Genomic DNA, 22,792 nt, shown 5'->3' with positions numbered 1-22,792 from the left:
TTTGCTTAAAAATTTTACCCAGCTCTACAACTAAGTCACTTGGGTGCTTATTAAAATTTTACCCATGGTTCCTACCCTGAAGAACTTACAATTTGACTGTAACATCTTTAGCAAAGTCAGTGTTATCCAAGATGCCTGGAAGAATTGACAGAGCAATTAAATATTGTTGCAATTGACTATTCCCTCCCACCCCCATTACAGCCTGGTGTTTAGGAAGAATTTAATTTTGTTTCCTTCAAATCTTTACTCTGTTCAGTTGCCAGGTTTGTGTAGGATGCTTTAATTGCATCTAGAGACCATATATTTTTCTAGATGTGAAGTGTTCAGCCAAATTACAAGTCTAAACCTTATCTGTCTGGGACTGTTCCTCGTGTTTCACTTTCTATCTATTCACTGGCCTGATTATCCCCTTATTAGTCTCGCATATGAATTGTCCTTACAATTGGAGTTGGTCATTAAATGTATTAGGGTATGAACTGGAAACAGCTGGATTTCCTTCAGTTCCATCTTGAGCTTTTGAGTGTGAAAATGTTAATGAGGATCAAGACAGACTGTGCTCAGGGTGTCGCACTGACTGCTTTCCCATGTGACCCAGTGGCTGTAATAGTGACTTTCTCTAGATGCAATCAGGAACTGATCCTTTCTACCTTTCACTTATTCATAGGTGCTTCTGAAGAGAGAATTTCCACTGCAAAGACAGCAGTAGTGATAAATAACAAACGTTTGAGTGACTGATATTAATTTTTAGGTTGCAGCACATTAAAAAAAATTAATCAGCATCTCAGTCTGCATTTTGGATTCAAGCAATTAGACCTAGACCATGCTGTGGTGCTCATAATCGGTGCTTATTGTGGACCTGTGAGGCAGCAGGAGAAGCAGAGCAGCTCTAGCATGGCTAAGGTTTCTACTGACTAGCATTACTGTGCCTTCCACCATGTAGTATTTTATTTAGAAAATTGACCTTTAAAAGATAGTTTAAAATATTTGTGTAAAATTGACCAGATGTATGTAAAGTACTTTCATATTGTGTAAAATAATCCACGAAGGTTCATACTGATAAATAACTATAAAGAAAAATAATAAATGTAAACTATGTCCCCCCAGCATACAGTCAAGTTATTGATCTAACAGAGACCTACATGCCCCAGGGTCTTCAGCTTTTTACCGCTTCTTCTGCAGTTTAAATCCACCCCATAGTCATCATTTGGTTACATCTTTAAGTCACTACTGCTGCAAGCCCTGATGTGCTGGGCTAGGCTGACCAGATGTCCCGATTTTATAGGGACAGTCCTGATTTTGGGGTCTTTTTCTTATATAGGCTCCTATTAAGTCCCCTGCCCCCATCCCCTGTCCAGATTTTCACACTTGCTGTCTGGTCACCCTATGTGTGGCAAGCTCACAAGCACTATTAAAATTGTTATGTGACACCCTGGTTGCCAGTCACAGCAGAAAAGACTTGTAATTAAAGGGCTGGAATTTGAGCTACCCTCTCCCGCTATGTGGTGTCCCCTTTTGATCAGTGTTGATGTCCTAGTGAGCTATTGTGGGGGAAGCTTGTGCTGCTTATGCTACACATTTTCTGTAGGTAAACAAGGTTGGAAACCTCTGTTGGATTTATGTGATGATCTAAATTCCAAGCTTTTGGTTAAGTTTGGAAATTAAGATGGATGCTGCCGTTCCATATTGGTAAGCTTACCATGTTAACATGAACTATCCACTCAATGGAAAAACAAAGAGAAAACAAGTATGTTGGTCCTTGGGCTTTGCATTTGTTAAAAAGATAAAAATTCTATAAATATAAACATAAATATAAAGTTACTGTTCATAAAATTTGTGGATGACACAGAAATTGTTGGTCGTAAATAACGTCTGGGCTCTCATACAGAGAAAATACCAACAGTCAAACAAAAAAAGAGATCAATCAGATAGAGATTAACAAGTATTAGACCACCCAACCTGGCCAGGAGTCTCAAAATTTTAGTAAACTGGTATTGAGCAATTACCAAATTACCATTTTAGAAGATTATTAAATGTCTAAAGTACATAGCAACAAGTATTGCTAATAAAGACCTAGTATAAAATAACAGCAACAGTAATTACACAGCAGAATGATTAAACAGCATGCAGCAATAACAATTCTAATCTGTTTTATAAGATGAAATCAAATTTTGAACAATAAAAAATCAATTAGTGAGCAAGGGAGCTGAAAAAAATCAATTTAAACCAGTTCTCACCGCCAAGTGATAAATCAATCACAAGTAATTGTGGGAACCACTGCAACATGTCTTGTTTTGATGACACCAGTTATTACACTATAAGTACAGGAACAACCCTCTAGTACTTAATATTTATAGGACTCCACGAGAAAACCAAGGGAAAGCTTTGGAGGTTTGAAGAATATTTGGCCTAGACTGGAAAATTTAAAATAACATTGACATTCTGAGGCCTGTTTTGAAGATGTTTGCTCATAATGCTTACTAACACCAGAGATTATTTAAATACAAAGACTTTCTGTTCTACTTCTAACCAGTTATGCTTTTGTTTTTTGTTTTCACATCTCACTCACCTTGGAAAGAGGAATTATACAAGTCTGGTCCCATTCAGACTGTAGCATGAAACAGCCATGTTTGGAATTCAGATGGCCGAAGGAGAAAATTTAAAATTAGAGTTATAAAACAAAACAAAACAAAACCTGAAAAATTTGCCAGAATATGTTAAGACTTTATGATCCCTGCACCCAACCCCTTGTGACGGGTTGGGTCACAGAGACCCCCTTGGGACTGCCACCTGATGTGCTGGGACTACCCCTGACCCCGCTTTCCCTGCCAGCTCAGGACTTCAGTACCCTGCCTTGTTGAGCCAGACATGCTAGCCTGCTACAAACACAGCCCTGGGTCTGAACCACGTCCCCCATAAGCTGCAGGCTTAACTGAAAGCAGCTTAAGAAGTGCTCCCATCTCCAGCACCCAGATACCCAGCTCCCAATGGGGTCCAACCCCCAAATAAATCTGTTTTACTCTGTATAAAGCTTATACAGGGTAAACTCATAAATTGTTTGCCCTCTATAACACTGATAGAGAGAGATGCACAGCTGTTTGTCCCCCCTGGGTATTAATACATACTCTGGGTTAATTAATAAGCAAAAAGTGATTTTATTAAATATAAAAAGTAGGATTTAAGTGGTTCTAAGTAATAACAGAACAAAGTAAATTACTAAGCAAAATAAAACAAAAACATGCAAGTCTAAGCCTAATGCAGTAGGAAACTAAATGCAGGTAAATCTCACACTCAGAGATGTTCCAATAAGCTTCTTTGACAGACTAGACTCCTTCCTAGTTTGGGTCCAGTGATCACTCTCACGCCAGTAGTTACTGTCCTTTGTTACAGTTTCTTTCAGGAATCTCTTTGGGGTGGAGAGGCTATCTTCTGAGCCAGCTGAAGACAAAATGGAGGTGCTTTCAGGGCCTTTTATATCCTCTCTCTTGTGCAACATCACAACCACAAGAAGGGGGTCTCTAGCCACCTGGGCAAGTCACATGTCTAAAATGATTCCGTTTTTTGCAGGCCAATGCCACTGTTTACATGTTAGTTTGAACGTTCCCAGGAAAGCTCAGATGTGGATTGGCATCTCCCAAAGTCCATTGTTAGTTAAGCACTCCCAATTACTTAAATAGCCCCTTCATGCTATATTGACCAAATCTGTTTTATGTGCTTCCTATAGCAAACACTTTAAATACAAGCATAGAGACAACGCTCATATCTTCAGATATAAAAATGATACATTCATACAAATAGGGTGAATGCATTCAGTAGATCATAACCTTTGCAAATATATGTTACATGGCATATCTAGCATAAAACATATTCCAGTTATGTCATATTTACACTCATAAAGCATATTTCTATAAAGCATTATGGGGTGTGTCACACCCCCCCTCCATCAAGTGAACTTGCGCTTAGCTATAAAGGTCTGCTTATTCATTGTGGGGGGGCTTGAGGGATCCCTGGGGTACAATCTGGAACTGTGGAACCACTGAGCCCCTTTAATTCTCCAGCATGGGCTGTCTCTCATGATGCTTTGCTAGTGAAAAGCAGGTAACTTCTCCAGATGCTGTGGTCACTCCGTCAACAACATGCAGGGACACACCCAGCTAAATTGCATAAATGTGCTCTAAGCCATTTGTGAACCATACACAGGAAAACACCAGCAAATCCCCCAGTCTTGCACCCCAGAAATGTATCATCTTACACTGCTCAAGACCTTCTCTTACAAACTCATTAATTCCCCACTTCATCAAAGGAAAGTGGACATGCACCAGCCTTTGTAATCTGAGCAGATTCCCCAAGTACTTTTGACAAACTCACTGGTAAGGATAAAATATTAAAATAAGTCTAACTACAGAAAGATAGATTTTAAGTGATTATAAGTGGTAGCCATAAAAGTCCGAGATAGTTACCTAAGAAAATAGAAAGTAAACACGCTCTCTAAATCCAAAACATTATCAGACTCAGTTAGATTTGAATCAAACAGCTTTTCTCACGCCACTAGATCTTGAAGGCAGGTTACAGTTCTTAATATACAGGCTGAATTCTCTTCTGAGCCTGGGACCAATCTCCCCTTTTCAAACTCTTGTTTTCCAGTGTTCTTGTTGCTCTCAGGATACAAGGTGGAGGAGAGAGGTGATCTCATGAAGCTACTGTCCCTTATTTTATATTCTCATCTCTGGAAAAATATTGGTCCCGCCATGTCCTGGTGGGCCTTGCTGAGACACAGAGTTGAGGAAGCCCACTGCGCAGCTGTCTCTTATTGCATTGTAAATCTCTTGTTTACAATTCCCCTTCTGGTCAATGGCTGGTGATGGTCGTTTGATGCCTGACTGGGTGTGGGTCACCTCCTTTGTTGCCACTGGAGACCCATCTGTGGGCGTCTCCTAGACTCATAACATATTTCAATAACTATATAGCAAAATATCATAATTTCACACGATATACATATTTTGACAGAACAATGAGTTTCAGCAGATCATGACCTTTCGTATGATACCTCACAAGGCATGCTTTGTATGAAGTATCATAACCATATGCGAATGATGAATATAGGAATTGCAGGGTGATACTTTGAGGTACAGTGCATCACAGAGGTGTTTTTTTCAGGACAGAAGGAACCATTTAATCATTTAATCTATTCTCCTGTATCTCACAGGTCACTAAACTTCACCCATTTACTCTGTATTGAGCCAAACAGTTTGTGTTTGTCTAAAACACATATTCCAGAATGACACGCAGTCTAGATTTGAAGACATTAGGAGATGGAGAATCCACTGCTTCCTTTGGTAGTTAGTTGCTGTGGGTCTCATACATGCTAAGAAGCTGAATTTTCCTGATGCTCCCTATCAACCACTGCTCTAGGCTTCATCATGAGTTTTATTCACTTTCTTTTTTTGTGGGGGTGACTACAGCTGGGCTGAGAAACATAATTGCATTTTGTGGAGGATTTGGAAATTTAATTCTAAAAACTGGAATGGAGTCCTGACTTTAAGGCAATCTGCCTGGTGGGCTAACCTCGAAGCCCTGGGGTCCCCAGCCCTGGGGCCATCCGCCCAGCAGGCACGTTTCTTCAGGCAGGGTTCTCTCAGAACTTCAGTGAAATCCCACAGTCTCTGTTGAATGTTTCAATTTTGCAGAACTGGCAAACATTGTTTTGTCAGGATTTTTGGGACCTGCTATAGTGGTGATATTATATATTGCTTGTATTATGGTAATGCCAAAGGGTCAACACAGAGCTCAGCTCCATTGTGCTAGGCACTGTGCCAAGATAGAGTAAGGGACAATGACTAAAGGGGTGGGGGGATAAGTGAAATAGTGCAGCGGAGAAGAGAGGACAGGAGCCTAGAGGGCTGGCAGACTGAAGCTGAGGTGTAGCGGCTTGAGGAAAGAGCATGGGAGGGGGCTGGAGCAAACAGCCAGTCCGCCTAAGGAAAAGAACGTTAGAAGCAAAACTATAGAAGCCAACTTGGTGACATATTTACTGTCCCACAGCCCCTGCTTAAACTGCTGTTGCAGCTGCTCCTCTCAGCTCGTTTCCCACTGCTGCCTCCTTGCAGGGTCTTTCCCCAAGATCATAGGATGGGAGGAGAAGGAGGGCACGGTGTGGACCCTTGTGCCACCACAGTAAGGGGCTTTGCCCTATGTGGCTCCAGGTTTGGGGGATGCTGTGGAAAAGAGGGGTATCCCTGGCTAAGCCCCCATTTTATTCCTTCCCTACCCCCCTAAGCAGCAGGTACTGCTTAAATTGCTTTTGCAGGTGCTCTGCAGGCTTCGGTTTTTTATAACACTTAGCTGTGTATGTATAGATCTTCCTCTGAATCTGTGATTACTTTAGAAAAATCTGAACAAACTTGTATTTTGCTTTTCCTAATTGATTTTATATCTTCCCCAAAATCACATGGCTGGGATGAGTGCCACATGGATCTTTGTGCCCTTGTAAAAGAGGGGACGGGGGAAGGGTCTCTGCTGCGGAGTTTTGGGTCCCAGAGGTTCTGGGCAGCAGGATCATTGCAGCTGTGTCTCTACCCTGCCTGCACCCATCTATAACCACCATTTCGAGCGTTGCAGACTGGGGTGTGTACTCTCCACAGCCTGTGGTAACCCTGTGAATCCCTGAACTGCATTTGGTAACCCCGATTGTAAATAGTGGGGAGGGGTCTTGATGTGAGGACTTCTATCTACTGCCATGAGTCAATGCTGATGAGTCAAAAAGAGAATTGGGGTGGGGAGAGACTTCAGAACTCCACAGGGGGGTAACATTTGGGCCTTGTCTAATCTAATTATTACAGTTCCTAAAGGGAAATTGAAAACCACCCATGAACGATAGATACTTGAACTCCATCTGACCTCATTCAGTTCATTCGCTTCAGAAGAGGGTGGTCTCCACAACAATTTTGGTTTTCTGACACTCGGCAGTCCATCTACAAAAACAACTGATGAGACTAAAGAGGAGGTGGGGAATAGGTTCCTTTATGTACAAATTAATAACTTCAGGTTTAAGCTCACCACAAAAATGTCTTTGGAAAGCATAGACTGAGGAATCTTTTTGGAAACCAATTACTTGCTTAAAGAGCTAGGACCTGTAAGTAAATAATTGGTTTCAATAAAACTTTTCTGAATTGTCTTTTTCGAGGCATTTTTGTGGTGAGTCTGGAGTTGGTGGTTTATGATTCACTATGTAATTATGAGAGGTGCTTTTCCCTTTGAGAACCCTCACAATACCCCAGGAACAGCTAATTTGTCACATGTCAATTTCTTCCAGTGTTTTATGTTTTTTTCCTTTCCTTTACATTTTAGATGCACGATTTGTTTTGTTCCTGTACTATACAGCTTTTAGTCACTTGAAAAGTTATGGGAGGGAAAAACTCCCGCTTATCATTTTTAACTGAATGTCTGACGATCCAATTCTTATTTAGAATCATATTATTTCTTGATAAAATTGTACGTCAGGTGTGTTACTGATCATGGCTAATCAGTCAGTAACTCCTTGAAAGAGGAAATTAACTATTTTGTGATGTGTGATGATCTCTATTTAGTGATGTGGCAGGGGGACTCACTTGTACTGAAGTGGTAAAATGGAAGTAGAAAAGCTAAAGGCCCCCAATTGGTGAATAATTAAATTCATATACTAAAGTCTCTGGCACAACAATAGAATATGATGAAATGCATGACTGGAATAATTTTGAAATACTGGTTAAAAATGCCCCAGAAGAAATGATGGATGAACTACTCTGGGGAGGGTGGGAATATTCTGGTTACTAGTCAGACTAGATAGGTGGCCTAAACCATGCAAAGGGAAGGGATAGGGCCAGAATATATGGGACTGTGTTGAATAAACTTGGTTTCTAAATAAAACGCTCTTCATTTTAAGAAGGTATTTTTGAAGCAAATTGAACATAGCATGTTCTGAAAGGGGAACCAGCTGTCTGATATATGAGAGGCAGGCAAGGAGCAAAAGGTGCCTGCTTGATCAAGGTGGCACTAAGCAGAGAATCTCAGATTTGGGCTGTCATCACTATGGGTGAGTAAATCAGTGTAAATGGTTTGTTCTATTTAATATCAGTGCTGAGATGACAAAGATGTCAATTATAAAAATTGTGATAGGGGGGTTGTTTGTGATGTGGGCATATTAAACTGATCCCCTCCCAGTTCATTTCTTGTACCTTAGGTGGCCTTCAAATGTCGTTGTCAGTCAGTCACTGTGCCAGTGAGTGCCAGGAGTTGAAATGGGGACCTAATGCTCACAGGCTCCAAGATACCCTATTACTCATCATCTGAGACATTTACTCCCCTGGAGGGCAAGTCACTTACAATATTTTCCGATTTAAGCATTTATTTCAAGTCAAGCTCTTCAGCTAAGGAAAAGGATGATATAAACATTAGAGCTGGTTTAAAACAAAAAAAGAATCCCTGTCCCATAAGAATTTTGAGATTTCATTTTGTGCCAAATCAAGATGAAAAATTGCAATCTCAGAATTTCTCATAAAATATTCCAGAATATTGTCTTTCAACCTTATCAAAATATTTAAACTGTTATAAAATACAAAGAAATATCATTGGTTGAATTGTTTTGATAATTTCCCATTGAAAATGTTAATGAAATCAATACATTACCATGAATTAGTCAAATCAACATTATTCCCCACAGACAAATACTTTTTTCAGAAAATTTTTGACCAGCTCTAGTAAAAATGATACCTCCTTGCTAAATTAATGATCTCTGTCTGGGACTTCAGGCTCACTTTCATGACATTTTTTTTGTTACATTTGACTTATGTTAACGCTATACAGCCAACCCGGCTTACAGAGAAGGAGCCAGATTATTTTTTGGCTCATTAGTTAATAATCCTGTAAGTGATGCAAGTACCAAGCGTAGAATCTATCAGGCTGTTGATGAGCAAGAAAACACACCTGGGCTGTAAGATTCCATTTTGATTTTGTAGCAGTTAGTCATTCACTTACTTATGAATTGAATGTATTTGATTTGGAAGTTGCTGGGATGAAATAAACACAGAACCCCAGGATGCCACTTTAGTGAGTCGGTTTTTCAGAGAAGAACCACACTTCATGCTGCAGAGTTCCATTGATTTACATGCATTTTCTTGTCACATGCATTGGCAAAATGTATCAGCATGCAGTTCTTACCATCAACAAATACCATTTTACTTGCAAATGAGCTGTTTGGGGTTTTTTCTCTGAGTAAAAACACATTTAAATGTTACTGATCATGAGTTGGCACTATCCCTGCTTTGAGCAATGCACTTCCACACTCTGGTCCCTTCTCTGCCGTTACTTTCTCCTTGCACACTGAAGCTGTTCAGTGTGTTAGCTTTTACAATATGCCAAGCAATGAAAATGAAACACTTATTTTTGCAATTTCCATATAAATGTCCTAAAGGGCTCTCAAACATATCTACACTTTCAGGTTTAAGAAACTGATCTTTTCAACAATGTAACAATGGACACACTTCCCTTGCTGTAGCCCTCTTGTAATGATCACCTTTTAAAGAAAATTGTGAACATTGTATTTTTCCAGTGCAGTCCTCTTATTCATAATGAGTTTAAATAGAAGCAGCATAAACCCACCTGGAAATAAAATTATGCACTGAGTTCTCTAAAAAAGGTAATTACATTATAATCAAGCTGTCACTTTCTGAGATAGTGGGAGATGAAACACACCATAAGCTGACAAGAGAAAGGAATGGTTTGTTCTTACAAATATCATCCATGGAACAACGCCATGAAAAATCTCTGAATAATATACTGTGGAACAGGGAAATCTCCAGGAACAGTAATGGGGCTAGGTGTCAGACAGAGAGCAATACATTCACATATTGAAGCCTTAACAGTCACACAAAGAGCAACTGACTGACTGACAGCCCAAAGGTAATCAAGGGATGAAGTTTGTCACAGAGAACTGTGAATGGGAAATCACAAAGTTTGTGCATTAAGTTACACAAAAGGAGATGTGATGAGATATCCCCCAGCTGTTCCACCTATCAGTCAGGCCTCAGGCTCCATTCATCATCTTCTCCCTGTCTTCCCTTCTACCGTACAATTCTTGTACTAATAAGCCACCACCTTATCCATGTTCTCCTGCAGACTCTTCACAAGATGTTAGCCAGAAATCATAATAAATAAAAACCAGAATGTTTATTTCCCTGTGCTGTGGCCCCCTCAGTGAATGCCATTTCTTGTCTATCTCCGACTGGAAGTTTGGATTTGGGGCATGGGCCATTTCTCAAAATAGTCCATAGTTTGGTGGTGAGGGCACTCCCTAGCATCTGAGTTAAAATCTCTGGTCAGGGCCGGCTCCAGACCCCAGCGCGCCAAGCAGGCGCATGGGGTGGCATTGTCCCGGCAGGACAGCATTTGGCTCCGGCGGACAATGCCGCCCCATGCGCCCCGCAGAACCAGCGCACCCGCCGCAGACACTTCTGCCCCGGCCGCGGGACCGGGGAAGGGCGGCGAGTGCGCCGCCCTGCTTGGGGCGGCATAATTTCTAGAGCCGCCCCTGTCTCTGGTCCAGAATGAGTATTTGAACCAAAGTCTGCTATATCCCAGGTGAGTGTCTTAATCACAGGGCTATTGGGTATAAGGCAGGAAGGTTTCAGCACCGCCACTGCCTTCTCCTCCTCCAGTGGATTTGTGAATGGCACCTATGTTCCCTTATGAATCTAGACCTAAAAAATTGAAATGTTTCATTATGATAATGTTGAAATGAACCATTTTAACACTTTTGAATTTATTTTCCTTTTTTGACCAAAATAATACACTAGAATCAACACAAATTTGCAAAAATTGGGTGAGCCAAATCTGCTTTCTTTAGCAAATTTGGCCAAAGCTAGTCAGAGCTTTTGTCTCCTTGAGCCCTGTGAGGGGTGCAGTCTGGGAGCCATGGGAACCACAGCGCCCCTCTAAGGCACACAGCTGGGCTGACCCTGCTCTGCCGGAGATTTACAACCAGCCTTACCAGGGCCTATCACCCAACATGACAACAGGTGTCAGCACTCTCACAAACTGAGCTACCTGAACATAAACAGCAGACACCAGCCAATTTCCCTGCTCCCCAGGCATGCACTCCCCACTGGTGTATAAATGCAAAATTATACTGTCTTGCACTGCACAGGGACCTGTACAATGTAAACTCATAAATAGTTCACACCTCCCTCAATGTGAAGAGGAATATGCAACAAGCCTGTGTTAACCAAGCTGAGATTTTTTCCCCCAGACACTTCACTCAAAGGCACACTGCTTTAGATAAAGCAAAATGAGTACCATATGAGTTTATTAACCACAAAAGATAGATTTTAAGTGATAGCAAACAGATCAAAGCAGATTACCTAGTAAGTAAACAGAAACACATACTAAGACTAAAATTCTAGAAAGATTAGATATGAATTAGCAATCTCTCACCCTGGCTGATGATACAAATATTCCACCAGGTTTCCATATACAGGCTATAAATCCTTTTAGCTTGGGACCAACACTTTCCCTAGTTCAGTCTTTGTCCCTCAGGTTTTTCCAGGAATGTCCTTGTGCGGGGAGTGAGGCCACTAGATGACATCACACTCCACCTTATATAGCTTTAACCTATGGCTGGAACCCTTCGTTCCAAACTCAGTGCCCGCCCAGTTTGTTGTAAAATATAGGTACCCAAAATGGAGTCCAGTATTGTGTGGTCTGGTTACATGCCCTAGCTGAGTCATAGCGGCCATTATTTACAGGCCGTCTGAAATGTTACAGGAAGGATAAACTCTTCCTATTGCCTATTGTCTTTGTGGATGATCCATTAGCACTGTCTGGCTTCTTCATAGTTGTACCTGAAAAGCTAGCTGTGGGTGTCTTCCAGAGTGAGCACAATTGAAATACAGATACCTAGTCAACATTCATAACTTCAGATACAAAAATGATACATGCACAGAAATAGGATAATCATATTCAACAAATCATAACTTTTCCAATGACACCTTACATGACTCATCTTGTACCAAATGGATCATAATTATGCCATAATCATATTATAATATTGCTATGACAAATACGAAGTGTAGTGTCACAAGCCCACGTATCCTTAAATAATTCTACTGCCCATAGGCCTGGTATGAGTCACTCTTTTTAAACCAAAAAAATCTTTTCTTTCAATCGTCTAGGTAAAGAATGGTCAGGTAGAGTTTTGTGTCTTGGCTGCTGTGTTTTCAAGACAATTGAGCAAAGTTGGTGTGGCCTGTCAAGCATAACATTAAATGGTCATTTGCAATGAATGATGCAGCTGTTGAAATGCCTTGGGTAGGCTCATCTGCCATATTGTTACCCCTCTGTAAGGGTGAATTCAGATTTACTTTCTGAATTACCTTTTGGTTGTAGGTAGAGAGAGTTATTTTAGAAGGCACTGAATAGTGCAATGTCTTGGATGTGCAGTGCTTCAGGGGGTTGTGCTCCTTAATGGATTTGAATGCTTCATAAAGGAGGATTACTACAGATTGTGTGTTCTCACTGGAGCCCTATCTTTTTCTGCCTCTTATGGCTATCCTCAAGTTGACCTCCTGTTTCAACAGATGCTCTGGAATAGACTTTTAAGTCTGGCAGGTGGTGCTCTCTCTTTAAAGTCCCTAAGCAGCTGGGACTTGTATAACATTATAGAAGCCTGATGTGGTTGTGGCATGCGTAAGTTTCATTAGTAAATGGCTCCACATAGACAATTTAATTTAGAAAAGGGGATGTACCATCCATTTTTTAAACTTCGCTCTGAAACTGCTACACTCCAGAAAGAACAAAGGAATTGAAAGCCATAACTATTAAGTCCTGATGTAATTTTTAAAGCCACCAAAGAGCTTCTGAGACTGGTTGGAAGAAGCCGAAATACAGACGTCTCTCCCTACTATTTACTTTTCTTTACACACAGTCTCTCTCTCTCTCTCTCTCTCACCTCCCCCCCACACCCCCTAGTGACCTACATAACTGTTCATGATTAATGATGAGCAAGAAAGGTAAAATGTTAATCAGATTTTTTAAAAACATGAATTCTGTAAGTGGCATCAATGTTTTGTTTTGTTTTTTAAACTGAAGAGTGAAAAGATGCAATAGACCAGCCTGACTTAAAACAATGCGCGGATGGGTGTCTGATTGATATGTTAAGTAGCTGTCCCATTATAGACAAAAAGTGAGAGTGGCAAATGTTTGAAATATGTTACTTAAAGCTAATAGTTGGGGGATGTGACAGACCCAGACCAGTGGGGTACAGGAGTCTGGTAGAGGGCAAATATACTGGTCACTGGATGAGTAGTTTTCTGTTCCCTGAGTAACCAGAGCAGGGGCTGCACTAGAGTAATCAGGAACCTGCTAGAACCAATTAAGGCAGACAGGCTGATTAGATCACCTGCAGCCAATCAAGGCAGGCTAATCAGAGCACCTGGGTTTAAAAAGGAGCTCACTCCAGTCAGGCGAGAAGGAGCGAGAGGAGAGGAAGTGCGTGTGAGGAGCTGGGAGCAAGAGGCACAAGGAGCTGAGAGTGAGAGGGTGTGCAGCTGGAGGACTAAGGAGTACAAGCGTTATCAGACACCAGGAGGAAGGTCCTGTGGTGAGGATAAAGAAGGTGTTTGGAGGAGGCCATGGGGAAGTAGCCCAGGGAGTTGTAGCTGTCATGCAGCTGTTACAGGAGGCACTACAGACAGCTGCAGTCCACAGGGTCCTGGGCTGGAACCTGGAGTAGAGGGCGGGCCCGGGTTCCCCCCAAACCTCCCAACTCCTGATCAGACACAGGAGCAGTTGACTCAGATTGTGGGGAAGATCACTGAGGTGAGCAAATCTGCCAATAAGCGCAGGACCCACCAGGTAGAGGAGGAACTTTGTCACAGGGAATAAGGAGGAGTTGAGCAGAACTTGTTAGCCGTTCCTTCAGGTCTTTGTAGAATTCTTGGAGGCCCTTTCAGATGGAAGTAGAAGGTGGGGCAGGTAGAGGCCACGCATCTGAGTAGATTGGCTATACAGAAATCATCAGGCTTGATTTTGCAGGAGTGTTGTAGGAGGGTTTTGCTTGTTTTGTACCATATGAGTTTGCACAAACCCAGAGCTTCAAAGCAAAAGGAAAGCTGCCAGATTCAGAGTTTTGAGCGACACCCCCAAAACTGATTTTTTTTTGCTGCAAATCTGTAAACTGGAGTGCATCATTTTAAAGGTCTGTGAAGCTCCATGAACCGATCACTACACCCAGCCTGAGATTAGGATTGCCGTGAAATCTGAAACCCAGGTAAGTTGCATTTTTATTTAAAAATGTCTATGCTGCTTTCCTGATATATAGAACTTTAGTAAATGCACATGAGTCTCTGTCCCAGTTAGCTGATTTGGAATCTCCCATTGCAATGGATGGAATCTGGGCTAAGAATCATATTTCAGTGCTATGCTAGGCACTTAAGAATCATTAAAGCTTTCCACCTGTTTAATTTTGAGAACTGTATAAGGTTGTGACTAATTTACTATTGGAGTAAATACCAATTCTTTGAAACTGTTATGGTCACAAACAAGAAATGTTTGGGAATGGGGGAGAACCATGAGGAATTACATAAGTGGTACAAGAAAATGCTAAAAAATGGACCAGAGGCACTCTTGCGGTGTCAGAGTAGATTATTGTGTTCTGTGTTTGTACTTCAGCTAGCACAGTGAGTCCTGGTCATGACTAGGGTCCTTAGGTGCTTTGGTAATACAAATAATAAATAATTATAATTATTAGAGGATCAAGGGGGAGGGGACAGCAGCCCAAAGCTGCCACAGCTTCTGTTGTGTTGGGAGAAACATGTTGTGATGCTATATGGATTACGGCTGACCATTTATAATATTATTGATACCAATATTACAAAGTTGCAATGAATCTTACAAAATAAGTCATGTACAGGATCAATGGGAAAGTTAGGATTTCCTAAATATGATGATCTTGTTTATATTTTTGTATCATCTTTGTTTCATGAGTTATAAGTTTGTGTGGTATATTTGTATCTCAAACCTGTGCTATGTTTCTGGGTGATGCCCCCAGACAGACTGACATCGGCACTATCTAGCCTGCTTGATGGCCTATCAAGGGCAATCAGCGGTACAATGAACCCATTGAGAGAAGCTAGGGGCTATGCCTCTGAGTAAGCAGAACACCTAGGGACCTGCCTGTGGACAGGGGACTCCAAGTAGTTTTCCATACCCATGTGCTGTGAGCTTGTGTTTGGGACAAAGGATATACAAGCCACATGACAAGGGATATAAAAAGGCAGCTGTATCATCTCCATTTTCATCCCTGCTGGTATAGTGTTAACCACCAGGTTTGGGATCATCTGCTCTCCTTTTTGCAGCCTGGCCTAGGGTGACCAGACAGCAAGTGTGAAAAATCGGGATGGGGGTAGGGGGGGGAATAGGAGGCTATATAAGTAAAAGACCCCAAAATTGGTACTGTCCCTATAAAATCAGGACTTCTGGTCACCCTAGCCTGGCCTGACCTTGGCATTTTCAGTGTGGGCTTCCCTAGGCACCTCAGGTCACAGGTGTAAGGGGCCATCCCAGCCTAAAAAGTACTAATAATCCCTGAGAAAAAGTTGTGTTCATGGTGACTGGGATATGCTGCAGCAGTGCTTTTGTTAAGCTGCCTTTACTGATGTGGCTACCAAGGATCAGCAGCAATCAAGGGCCTACATTTTCAAATGAGACTAACTTTGAGTGCCCAGGCTGGAGTAACCTTAAAGACATCAGATTTTTACTAAGTACTAAGCACCTGCCCTCTGAAAATCAGGTGCCCTTTTAAGGTGGGGTCAAGCTAAGCACCCCAAAATGGAGGCATTCCTGGTCAAGTTAGAAAATTTAGATCTAAAGCTGTCAGAGCCTCCATCTTGTTGACTAGAATCCCCAAGGAAGGTGGTGGTGGTAACTCTAGCTTCTCCCTTTGCCACAAACATGCAGAGGGAAGTTAATACTGCACCTCTATGTACATGTCTCAAAAGAAAACACATCAAAGCCTGCTTAAAAAACAAAAGGCGCAGTATACGCTGCATGAGAAGTCCAAAAAGAAGTGTCAGCTATTATTAATTTCCGGCTTTTAAATAGCTGTAGCTTTGTGTAATGCATTTTGACAGACAAAATAATTCACAAAAGCAAAGATGGTGGATTTAGGAAACCATCTCTGATAGAAAAAGCCTTCTCTCAGTTCATTGCTGTTTTTGAAGTATTAATTCCTCATGTGAATCCTGCTTTTCACATGAGGGAAGAAAGGTTCATTCCCATGGATGAAATAAATCACTTTAAGTACAGCATTGGAAAGAAATGAGCTTTGAAATCTGCCCCAGTGCAACAATTCACTTCTAATCAACAGCCATTTTTGCATTGTGAAAATGAAAGGCTAGTTGTTTGCTTATTTTTCTATAGCAATTATCTCTTTAAAGGATGTTTTTCTGGTTTTGCCTTGCAGATTAAAATCTGAATTGCTAATAATCAAGATTTTTGCTGTCTTGTTGTAAAATGCTTGCAGCATTATTAGCAATCCAAGCTATGATGGATGACCTATGCCTTGAAGTAAATTTGAGTATAAAAGCCTGTACGACAGGAAAGACTCTTCCTTTCTCATTTAGTGCACTTGGTAGAAAAGGGAAAAGAGTTAATATCCAGTAGGTCCAATTACATTACAACTGAGAAATTTAAAATAGAAGATTTAAGTACAAGGCCAACTTGCTCTTAATTTTAGCTCTCTCTTGATTCCGATTTTATATCGGTCAATGCAGATGCTATTATGTTTACGCTGGTGTAAACACATTTCATAACAATTAAGATCCGTATTTGGAAGGAGGTGAAGAGGGCAGCAGGGAGTATACTTCATTTACTGTAATCTGATCTAATTGCCTAACTTTTAATTATCCATGTTTGTCGTGTTCAGCTTGAAAGTAAGAGTGAGCTTCGTCTCACCATGTGTTGCTTGTCTGTCATGTTTTTTTCTCTGCTGTAACTGTGTGTGGTGTGCCTCTTATGTAGTCAGGGCCAATCATTTATGGTGTAAGTGGGCAGTGCTCTCGTGACGTCAGGGGAAGTTGTGACTGCATACGCTACTGAAGAATTTGGCCCAGGGTTTCCAGAATGATAGAAACCATCTAATAAAGGTAATATAATGAATGGAGGATGTTAGAGAAATGCCAGCATTTTACAGAAAGGAAAAACTAAGGCTAGTACTTTGATGCACAAACAAAACAAGGAAACTTATTTCAAACTCATGGATCATAAAGATAAAAAGCTGTAGACTCAAACATCAGGGCTGGCTCTACCATTTTTGCTGCCCCAAACAAAACAAAATAAAATAAAAAAAAAGCCACTCGGACTGCTGCCCCAAGAATGGACGGAATGCCGCCCCAGGCACATGCTTCCTCCGCTGGTGCCTGGAGCCGGCCCTGCCATTCTGTGTCCATGGATATCAGGACTCAGAAAGGGAGACTTGCCAGAGTGCTGTTAGGCAGGCTGTACATGGATATTTACTTGAAGATATAATCAAAGCCCTGTCTATGAAGATTTTACACATCAGCACCATAATCTTGGAATCAATTCTTTACTTGCAGTGAGTGCAAGGATGTAGAAATTGGTATGATATGACATGCACTACTTTTCACGTCAAAGCACCTTAGAAGCCAAATTTTGAATATACTGGCAAAGATTACTTATCTTATATATGTTATGTGAACAGATGGGCATTACTGGAGTCTTTCCTAGAGAAAATAAAAGTGTGGCTGGGTTTCTTAGAATCTACTAATTGCAGACCTGGCAAACTAAAATCTTTCGAATGATAACACGAAGTCCTTTGCACACTCTGCCTAATAACCTGCTACTCTCAAATCAGCTGGGAATGAAAACCCACAACGAGATGATCTCTGCTCTGGTTTCAGGTGTTAAAATGTCTCAAAATGAATTGAAAACTGTCCTGGACTAAGGCTGATAATGGGATCCAGCCTTAAGCATCTCCAGCTCATTTTTTACTAGCTTTTAAATGAAGAAAGCTTAGACTCACTCAGGCTTTATATGTCCCATAGGCAATTAGTTAGAGTTACCTTTAGTTGATAGAAAGCCAACATATTTCAATCAGTGAGACAGATCTGAGAGTTACTGGCAAAGAAGTGGAAAATTAAGGTTATGAAAATGAAGAATTTTGCCCTAAGGGAAGGATATCCACACTAAATTAAACGGATGAAAACTTTAGGGGGCCCTGTAATAAGGATGCTACCACAAATGGTCAGTAGGGCTTGTCATTAATCATAGGGGTTTGTAGGTAAGGTGAAGAAGGGTCAGTCTGGTCAGGTTATTATAGAACCATTAAGTATTATTAAACTAAGCTGACAGCAGACAACCACTACTAGCACAAAAATACAGTATTATTGCATGTATTTTAGTGTGAGTGACTGGGTCAAAGAACAAGTTTATGTAAGAATATATGAGTTGCCACCCTGGGTCAGACCATGGGCCATCATGCCTAGTATCCTGTCTTTGACAGTGTCCTATACCAGAGCTTCAGGGCAAGTGTGCTCAACAGGGCAAATGTGGAATGATTCACCCCTGTCTTCCACTCCCAGCTTCTGGTAGTCAGAAGTTTGGGGTCAACCCGAGCATGAGGTTGTGTCCCTGACTATCTTGGCTAATTGCCATTGATGAATCTATCCTCAATCTACTTATCCAGTTCTTTTTTGACTGCAGTTATACTTTTGGCCATTACAACATCCCATGGCAATGAGTTCCTCAGGTGACTTGTGCATTTTGTGAAAAGTATTTCCTCTTGTTTGTATTAAACCTGCTGCTTTTGAGTTGCATTGGGTTGACCCATGGTTTAAAGCAAAAGTCACTACAGTTTCATGGATGTCTGCAAGTTAACTGTGCTATGCTTAATTGTTCTATATGTTGAATACAGTATTGATCCATTGTATTCCAATTTGCATTTAGTTACAGTTGGAATTCAAAGTTTCAAAGATGAGATTTGGGTTTAGTCAAGTGCCTGGCATTTGGGTGCTGATCAGAATACCTTGTCTGAGGGGAAAATGAAGCCACTTGACTCTCTTTAAAGTCCTCGCAACAGGTACTTCTTCCTTCCAGCCACAAGCCCTGTAATGGCTTCCACGCAGGGGCGGCTCTACAGTTTTGGCCGCCCCAAGCAGTCATGCGCGGGAGGCGCCCCGGAGCCACGGGAGCAGCGGACCTCCCGCGGGCATGACTGCAGAGGGTCCGCTGGTCTCGCGTGGCCCGGCTGGACCCCCCGCGGCTGCGGACTGTTCGCGGATCCCGCGGCTCCGCTTGAGCTGCCGCAGTCATGCCTGCGGGAGGTCCAGCCAAGCCGCGGGACGAGCGCTCCCTCCGCAGTCATGCCTGCGGCAGGTCCAGTCGTCCCGGGGCTCCGGTGGACCTCCCGCAGGCATGACTGCGGCAGGTCCGCCGGCGCAGCCTGCCGCCCCCTAGATTTGGCCGCCCTAGGCACCAGCTTGTTTTGCTGGTGCCTAGAGCCGCCCCTGCTTCCACGCACCCTCTTTCCAAATAGCCTTTTCCAAATTCCTGTCCAAATAACCCCCCATTTTCCCTTAACTAATTTGTTCTCTGCTAGAAAGAGGCTAGTATATCTTCTTTCCAACATTAAGGTACCTGTTTTAAGTGGCAGTTGGGTGGCTTCCTCCCAGTCTTTCCAGTTCCATCAGACAGTTTGCTCATTCAACATAGCAGGACCATGTCTGTTTAACTTGGTTCTGCCCTTTTAAATATAAAAATGACCCGAAGCAGACACTGTAGTCCAATGTGAGCCCTTATAATTTCAGAGGAACACAGATGGGTTGGGAATGGCTATCATACTGTATTACCAATAGGTTGTATGTAACAAGAGTCATCAAAGCACGCTGTGACTTGTATGTTCCCCGCTCTGGAATGAATGGGCTTTTGGAGCTAAGAAGGTGGTTATATATTTCTTAGTCTGGAGAAAAGCAACTTCCTGCACTTAGATCTCCATATCTCTTGCCCCAAAGTTGTTAAACCTCTTGAGTCTACAGTCTCCTGCTGCAGCAGCCAAATAAATTCCTGCAGCACGGTAAATGTGCAGGTCACAAACCAGGCATGTATGTACACAGCATCCATCTTTAACTGTAAAAGCAGCAAAGAGTCCTGTGGCACCTTATAGACTAACAGACGTATTGGAGCATGAGCTTTCGTGGGTGAATACGTCCGACGAAGTGGGTATTCACCCATGAAAGCTCATGCTCCAAAACGTCTGTTAGTCTATAAGGTGCCACAGGACTCTTTGCTGCTTTTACAGATCCAGACTAACATGGCTACCCCTCTGATACTTGACATCTTTAACTGTGCAACTGATAGTGTCACAAAATTTTCTGCTGCATATGCCAAGTTCCACATTCTCAAGTCTTCGCACCTTAGGTTAATGCATTTCTTTTCTATCTGAGCAAAGCTTGTGCTACTCATGAGGGCCTATTAACATGGGCATGGCCTAAGCCTGTCAGGTCTTACTCACAAGAAGAAATACTTGGACTTCAATGGGACTGTTCACATGAGTAAAACATGAGGATGGGACCCTGAGACTGAAGTTTGCATTCAGCCATATCTGAGTTGTGTCAGTGAGAGAGTGGAAAGTTGTGCCTGTAAAGGAAGAGAAGTTAGAATGGAAACTATTAACCACTGTAACTAGAAAAAAAAGGGAAGTGTGGTCACAGTCAGTGCTAGTGCTATTTTCTTGTTGAGGCTGAAGCCACGATGCACACTTAGCAAAGCTGATCATTGTTCCAAACCTTAGTGAAACAGAGTTGCCATTGAGGAAGATGGGGAGGGGCTATGTTGTAAGGGGGTACAAAGAAGAACTGTGATGAGCTAGTGAATGGAGGCAGTGGCCATCTTTGCTAAGGGCAAACTGTGGCTTCAGGTCTATCTAGGACAGTAGGAAATGCTGGCCATTTTGAAAGGGAGCAATTCTTCACCAGTGGCTCTGAAGGAGAATCATTTTCTTCAGTCACTTAAGCCTAAAAATATATTTCCCAAAAGCTACCCATTGCATTGCATATACTCAAGATTCAATTCGCTGCTAGTTTCTTGGATAGACAACACTTGAGTTAAAATCATTTGGGACAAAAAAAAGTCAGATGTAAAGTGCTCAGTTTCTCTAAGGACTCATTCTTAATTGCACTCAGAAACAGAGTGACTTGAAAATTCATTCACTACTCAAAGTGCTGTCATTTTGGGGAGTGTACAATATACCTCATCCATAACGAAGAGGCTGTAGCTATGGAGCTTCAACTGGCAACTCCAGAAATATTGGTGTCAGATTGCAATCAGTGGGCTGTTTACCTGGATTCTCTTTGCTTAATTCAGATTATAGTTGCTGGCAGGGCAATATCCCCTCTGCTTCAGAACATACTCTCTCAAGGCCTGAAATAGTCCAAGTGTATTGAGTTTCCAGGATGTTTCAAATTGTTTGTATTCCAGTACTGCCTACAGGCTGCAACCAGTGTCAGGCTCCCAATTGGCTAGGCTCTGTATATAGGTGTAAGAAAGTCCCCAACCTCAAGAAACTACAATCTAAATGGACAAAATTACAAGGGTAAAAGCTGAAAGAGAGTAAATATTATCCCAGGTGTCCAGACAGGGAGCCGAGGTACAGAGCAATGAAGTGATTGATCAGGAAAAGCTGGTGAATGAATGAGAGGCACATGAGATGGTTTAAATGTCAGGCCACAACTTTATGAATTATACATTGGGTGGGGCACTATGCTGCCACTTTGCTCCTGCTTTCACATATCAGGCATTTAATTGGTTCCCATGCAGATTACAAACCAAACAATGACTCCGGATCTATCCCTGGTCTATCCCATGGACTCAGGTCCTGTTGTGAAACCTCTAGCCATCCCTGTGCATAAGAAGGGTGGCATGGCAGAGGCCCAGAGGCTGGGCAGAGTTGGGGGGAACCTCAGTTAGCAAAGACTTCAGGCTCCTCTCCCCCATGAGTGCAAGGTCCAGCTATGAAATCCTGGGTCTCGTTTGGGAACTGGATCCTTTAGCCTTTACCCACATTGGACACCAGCTGCAGGTTGTGGCAAGTCAGTAACCTTAGTTAACAGCATTATATTAACTTTGAATCCTATAGTTTCCAACCCAACTATGCCTCCAGCAGACTGTGGGGAAGGTGAAAAAACCCGCTTGCCCATATGCCACTTGGCCCAAGATCCCTGAAAAATGGTGATCAGTCAGACTGACAGCATCATAAGCAGCACAGTGCTAATCTACAATTAATGGGAGGGAGGGATGGGCAGTTAATCAGAGAGAAGGAGGCTTTTGAAAAGCCTGGGCTAGCTTAAAATAGCAAAGGGGTGGGAGCACTTGGCAGCCAATCACCCTATACACTCCTTATATTTGAACTTGTATTTCTTGCTGCCAATGATGGATGTTTGCCAGAGTGATCCGCTTTGGGAAGTCAGTCTGGATCATGCTTGTGATCATCCATATCCCGGGGTGTGGACAACATGAACACTGTTCACAGCCAGACCCATTAACTAATAAGCTCCTATGTAGACTCTGTAATCTGCATGAGTCTTCTTCCAAGATACCAGTTGAGATGGCCAGGCAAAATAAGAACCAAAGATGGATGTAAATACTGTCCATGGACAACAAAATCTTTCAGGTTGGCTCCAACTGTAGGATGTCTGCAGATCCCTACCAGTGAAGTCAAAATAATGCATGTGCTTGTTCCAAGAATAAACAG

The sequence above is a fragment of the Mauremys reevesii genome, linkage group 1, assembly GCF_016161935.1.
Source record: "Mauremys reevesii isolate NIE-2019 linkage group 1, ASM1616193v1, whole genome shotgun sequence".
Taxonomy (NCBI): Eukaryota; Metazoa; Chordata; order Testudines; family Geoemydidae; genus Mauremys; species Mauremys reevesii.
The sequence above is the reverse complement of the archived record's forward strand: the minus strand, read 5'-3'. Positions refer to the sequence as shown.